The sequence below is a fragment of the Alexandromys fortis genome, unplaced genomic scaffold (assembly GCF_014885135.2).
Source record: "Alexandromys fortis isolate MF-2015 unplaced genomic scaffold, M_Fortis_MF-2015_v1.1 scaffold_38, whole genome shotgun sequence".
In the NCBI taxonomy this organism is placed as follows: Eukaryota; Metazoa; Chordata; class Mammalia; order Rodentia; family Cricetidae; genus Alexandromys; species Alexandromys fortis.
In genome coordinates, this window is record NW_026067916.1 from 11,926,760 (window position 1) to 11,932,846 (window position 6,087).

At 42.4% G+C, this 6,087-nt stretch overlaps 1 non-coding gene across 1 annotated transcript; it reads right to left on the minus strand.

Annotated features, from left to right (window-relative positions):
- Positions 1 to 1,821: 1,821 nt before the first annotated feature.
- Positions 1,822 to 1,945, minus strand: LOC126500184 (small nucleolar RNA SNORA40). Its single transcript, XR_007591268.1, has one exon. It is a non-coding gene; the product is annotated as a small nucleolar RNA SNORA40 (small nucleolar RNA).
- Positions 1,946 to 6,087: the final 4,142 nt, after the last annotated feature.

Sequence of the window (6,087 nt, forward strand, 5' to 3'; positions counted from 1 at the left end):
CAGTATTGCACTGTGACATGTTTATAAAGTCAGTGGGGTAATATCTCCACACACACTCCTTTACTTGATTGTTTCGGCTGTTTTATATGTCTTTTGTTAAAATGTGATAATTTTAGCCCAATAAAAAATAGTACTAGTGTTTGTGTTTTATTATTTTTATTTTCCATACTTTGTGTACATGAATCACTTTTAAGATATAATTTCAGATTCACTTAAAAATAATAAATTTTAGTCAAGTATGGCAGCTCAAACCTTTAGTCCCAGCATTTGGGAGACAGAGGTAGGTGGATTCCTGTGAATCTGAGGCCAACCTGATCTACAGAGCGAGTTCCAGGATAGCCAGAGCTACACAGAGAAACCCTGTTTCAAAAAACCAAAAAATATCGAAATAAATAAATGGAAAATAAATTCCCTTTATAGACCTAGTAAAGAAATGTACTAATTTATTTCCCATGCTTCCCGATTGAGAGGTGGTCGAGCCCGTGTGTAACCGGTCAGAGAAAAGGTTCCTATAATGCAGAGGCTGAAGCGCTCTTGGAAGCCCTTGGGTGGTCTAGATGGATTTCCAGGTTGCTGTAACAATCTTCTACGTCATGAGGTTCCTTACCCAGGTTGTGCAATGCAGCCATTACAACCCAAAGAACCTGCTGCTCAACAGCTTCGGTCCTGTTTCCTCTCCATCCAAATCAAGTCATTTCCACGCAAACATGGTGTGATAATAGATTCTTTAAAACCACCTAAGAGAAGGACTAAGAGAAGTTTCTGCAGACTGCTGATTATAAAGAAAAAAGAACTACTTTGAAAATGCACCATGAGCCGTTGGGGGCTCAGAAGTCTTCATGATCTTGATAAAATAATCCAGGTCCAGCCAACAGCTGGTGACATCGGGTACAGTTGTTCTTTTACAGACGGCTCTCTCTTGTTTAACCACAGAGCTTCCCGTGGACTCCTTCACCAGTCACCCTGGGATTATGCCGCAGGTGCTAGGCGTGGCACACATCACCAGTACAGAGCTGGAGGAGACGCTGCAGCTTCCTGCGTGCTCAAGGGCTGTGCTGGCCGGTCCTGTTGGAGCCGGTGGTCTTTGCTACTGTTTATTTAGCTTTTGTTTTCACTGTGGGACGGAAGGTGGGGAAGGAAGAGCAGTCTATGAACATCCCAACAAGGACTGCTTTGAGTACTAGTCTGACTGTTTCATATTTTCATAGTTTCAAACAATGAACTTGACAGTCAGTCATCTGTTTCCCTTGAGTAGGTGATTTTGGGGTTTCTTTGAGAAGAATGTGGACATAGATAACTTGGAAGACAGTTTCAATTTCTACCTAATGCATTAATTTGTCAACTTAGTTCTGAGAAGAAAAGTAAAATGATATCCCCCTCCCCCCAATGGATTTGAAAATGTTATCAGCATTTCCTTGGGCGAATCTGTTCCAGAACTTTCTGTTTCACAGATGTGGACCTTCCAGGGACTGTGTTTGCAAGAGCTGCATTGCCGCCAGGTTGCCCGCCTTTGGTTCATTCTCTGTTTAGAGCCTATGGCTATTTTGCTATCTTGTGAGGACATTTTAGGGGCCAAGCCACGTGAAGATTATCGATCTCATCTACGCAATAAACAGACAATTTCTCTAAGGTGTTGTCTTCTTTTTTCTTTTCTTTTCTTTTCTTTTTTTTCGAGACAGAGGTCTCGCGTTGCCAAGCATGACCTTGAACTTCTGACCCTTCTGCCTCAAGCTCTTGAGGGCTGAGGTTACAGGTGTGCACCCCAAGCCAGGGCCTGGAGCATGCCAGGGAGCATTCTACCACTTGAGTTACACCCTAGCTTATATCACTTTTTATTTGTACCACAACATGCTGAGCAATGAGTTCTGGAATGCAAAGGAGGATGTTGCTTTTACACCTGCTTTTAGATTTTGTCCGCAGTTAGGCAAAAACACACACAAGTGCATTAAACACATGGATTTCTGAAGACCCACTGTGTGCAAAGTCATTATTTTAGTACCAAAGACACAAAAGTGAGGTTACATCTCTATTTGAGGATTCGTACATACACACATACATCCATACATGCATCATACATATGGATGATAAAAAGCCATCATCAAGATTAAAACAGATACTTACAAAGTGCAACTGGGGGTTGGTAGTGGATTATGCCAAAGAGAGAGGAACATGGTAGTATTTACTCATGTTCTTGAAGGATGGCTGGAGATTCTCTCAGTGGCTCTGACCCAATGGGACTAGGTATTCTAACCCCAGAGAACAGAGTTTGCAAAAGCGTGAAGCCCTGAAGTGTAAAATAATCCCGGAAGTGCCTGGGAATCGCTGGCATTTACGGCAGAGATTAAGCATGACAGCATCCACGCTGTGGTTGGCCCTCTTAGCTGCTGCTCGCCTTCTCCTTAGTTCCGGTCCTGCCTCTGCTTCCAGGCGGCAGAACTCTTTCTCACACTAGTGTCTCCTGCCCTTGACTGATCGCTCACCTCTTGGTCCGCTCTGTGCAGCTACAGTCTGTGTTTCAGAGATTCTCTGAGGTCACGGGGCTGGGTGGGTTTGGGGGCGCAGGGTCCGATCGATGTGGGGGGTGTGGGAGCAGGCTTCCTGCTGCAGGCTTGCCTGCTGGCTGGCTGTCTCTGGCCGGTTGAGCGGGTGATTGATTTCTCACCTGCCTTACCAGCTTGACCCGGTTCCTGAAAGGGATACAGCTGGCGCCTCTGTGTGCCTGTTGCTCCCCAAACAAACCTCTGCTGCCCAGTCTGATCGCTCCCGCTGTTCACTGAAGTATTCACGACTGTTTTCAAACTACATCTCTCTTTGAAGAGCGAGGGAGTACCGTGATTTGGAATGCTTAAAGTTCTGAAAGTAACCCTGAGGTTTATTTTGACAAGGTTGACTTTTAAGATGATTTTTAAGATGATCTTTGAGGGCTGGAGAGATGGTTAAGTAGCCCAGAGCGTTTGCCAGTCTCGCAGAGGACCTGGGTTTGGTTCCAGAACCCACATGGTAGTTTATAAACCATCTATAACTCCCTTTCCAGAGGACGTGATGCCCTCTTCTGACCTCTTCGGGCATCAAATACATACACAATGCATGTCCATACATGGAGGCAAACCTTTATGCACATAATATTAACTAAAATCTTTAAAAATAGTTTTTTGAAGAGAATATTCTTTCTGATGTACAAATTCTGATGTGTTTAAAAATAAACCACCTGTACCACATGTCTACAGTTGTATATGACTGGGAGGCTGAGGTAGGAGGCTCATTTGAGCCCAGGTGTTTGGCACCACGATTCATTACATCACTGAAGGGCAGGACGGAGTGATTGGTAGTGGGAGCGTGCCTGTGAACAGCCATAAACTAGCCTGGGCTACACAGAGAGACCCGTTGTTTAAAAACAGATTCACGCTGTTAACTTTTTAGGTGTGATAATGACATTTTGGCTATGATTTTTTAAAAGCCATTCTTTGGAGAGCTATGTACTATAATAGTAAGGATAAAATTACATGGGATTTCTTTTAAAGTCATCCAGTGAGAGGAAGGGAGTGGTATGGGGATTATGGATGAAACAATACTACTTGCATGGTGGAAGTTACATGGGGTTCATTATACCAGGCTATTTTTGCATACGTTTGAAATATTCAACAATAAAAAGTAAGCGAGTTTGTGTAATACTGACACCTCAGTTTGTACTTGGAGCTGGGAAAGGAATAGTTGTTTTCATGGATATAAAGACAGACTACGTTTAAAAATATTTCTTTTATTTTCAAGATTATAACCACCACGATTTTCCCATTCCATTTTCTCTCAGTGCCCTGTATCCCTCTTCCTGCTCTTTCAAATTCATAACCTCTTCCATTAATTGTTGCTCCGTGCATATAAGTGTTTGTACATATATATTCCTAAATATAGCCTGATAAGATTGTATGATGTTCCGTGTGTGTAGTTTTTAGAGCTGACGATTTGGCATTGGATAACCAACTGGTGTTCTCTTCCCTGGGGAAAACAGTTTCTCCCACTCTCCGAGCTCCTTAGCTGCCTGTAGTTATTTGTGTAGGGCGGAGAGTTTGTGGTCTTTCTCTCACCTACTTCGGCTTGTCTATTGCTGTTCTTGTTCAGCCCGTGGTTAGGTGGTCATGCTGGTGAGACTTTATCGGGAGACGCAGTCTCATAGCAAACTTCATTCTGTCCCCACTTCTGCAAGGTTCCCTGAGCTTTAGGTGCAAGAATTATTTTGTAGATATATCCATTGGGACTGGGCTCTACAACTCTGCATTTTGATTGGTTTTGCTTTTCTGTATGGTCTCCATTTGCTGCAAAGAGAAGTTTCCTTGATGGGGGTGAGGACTGTACTTCTCTGGGTAAAGAGCAAATATTTCGAGTGTAGTTAGGGATTGTGCTGGTTTGGGAAAGCGGTGGTTCAGGTTACCCTCCACGACCTGGGTAGCTGGCTAGGTTTCCAGTAGCAGGCACGATTTTTCTCTTGTTGGGCAGGTCTGATGTCCATTATGGAGCTGCTGGTTATACACAGGATATGTGTGCCACTATTTCACCCTTAGGGTTGTTGTGCCATGCTGACTGTTGTTGTGGCTGACAGCCATCATAGCTGGGTGGTTGCTTCTCTCCTTTGGAAGCTTGCATGGTGCCTTTGGTGCCATGAAAGCTGGTTTCAGGAAGGAGACTTTTAGGTCAGCTCCAGCTGAGGGCCCTCTGACAGACTGTATTTTTTTTTTTAAGCTGTTGCTTTTTATTTTGATGTAGGCTCTTTATTTTTGTTACATAAAGATGACTTAAAGTGCATTTTTAAAATATCATAACGAAACCAATTGTTTTTTATAATAACTTAGAAATAAAATGTTTTCTGTTGTTTTTATTAAGCTATATATTTTCCTCTGCTCCCCTCCCTTCCTATCCTCTCCTATGATCCTCACACTCCCAATTTACTCAGGAGATCTTGTCTTTTTCTACTTCCATGTGGATTAGACCCATGTATGTCTCTCTTAAGATCCACTGAGTTCTCTAGGTTATATGGGGTTGTGAATTGTAGACTGGATTTTCTTTGCTTTATTTCTAAAAACTACTTATGAGTGAGTACATATTATATTTGTCTTCCTGAGTCTGGGTTACCTCACTCAGTATGATGTTTTCTAGCTCCATCCATTTGCCTGCAGATTTCAAGATGTCATTATTTTTTCCACTGTGTAGTACTTCATTGTGTAAATGTACCACGTTTTCCTTATCCATTCTTCAGTTGAGGGGCATTTATGTTGTTTCCAGGTTCTGGCTATGATAAATAATGCTGCTATGAATATAGCTGAGCACATGTCCTTGTGGTGTGATTGAGCATCCTTTGTGTATACACCCAAAAGTGGTATTGCTGGGTCTTGAGGAAGGTTGTTTCCTAATTTTCTGAGAAATCACCATACTGGTTTCCAAAGCGGCTGTACCAATTTGCACTCCCACCAGCAATGGAGAAGTGTTCCCTTTACCCCACATCCTTTCCAGCATAAGTTGTCATCAATGTTTTGATCTTGGCCATTCTGACAGGTGTAAGATGGGATCTCAGAGTTGTTTAGATTTGTATTTTTCTGATGGCTAAGGATGTTGAGCATTTCCTTAAGTGTCTTTCAGCCATTTTAGATTCCTCTGTTGAGAGTTCTCTGTTTATGACTGTACCCCATTATTTTATTGGATTATTTGTTCTTTTGATGACCAATTCCATTTATTTATTTATTTATTTATTTATTATACAGTTAGCCAGAAGAAGGTATCAGACCTCATTACAGATGGTTGTGGGCCACCATGTGGTTGCTGGGAATTGAACTCAGGACCTTTGGAAGAGCAGGCAATGCTCTTAACCTCTGAGCTATCTCTCCAGCTCCCGTGATGACCAATTTCTTGAGTTCTTTGTATATTTTGGTGATCAGACCTCTGTCTGATGTGGAGTTAGTGAAGATCTTTTCTTATTTTGTAGGCTGCCATTTTGTCTTGTTGATTCTGTCCTTTGCTTTACAGAAGCTTCTCAGTTTCAGGAGGTTCCGTTTATAATTGTTGTTCTCAGTGTCTGTGCTACTAGGGTTATATTTAGGA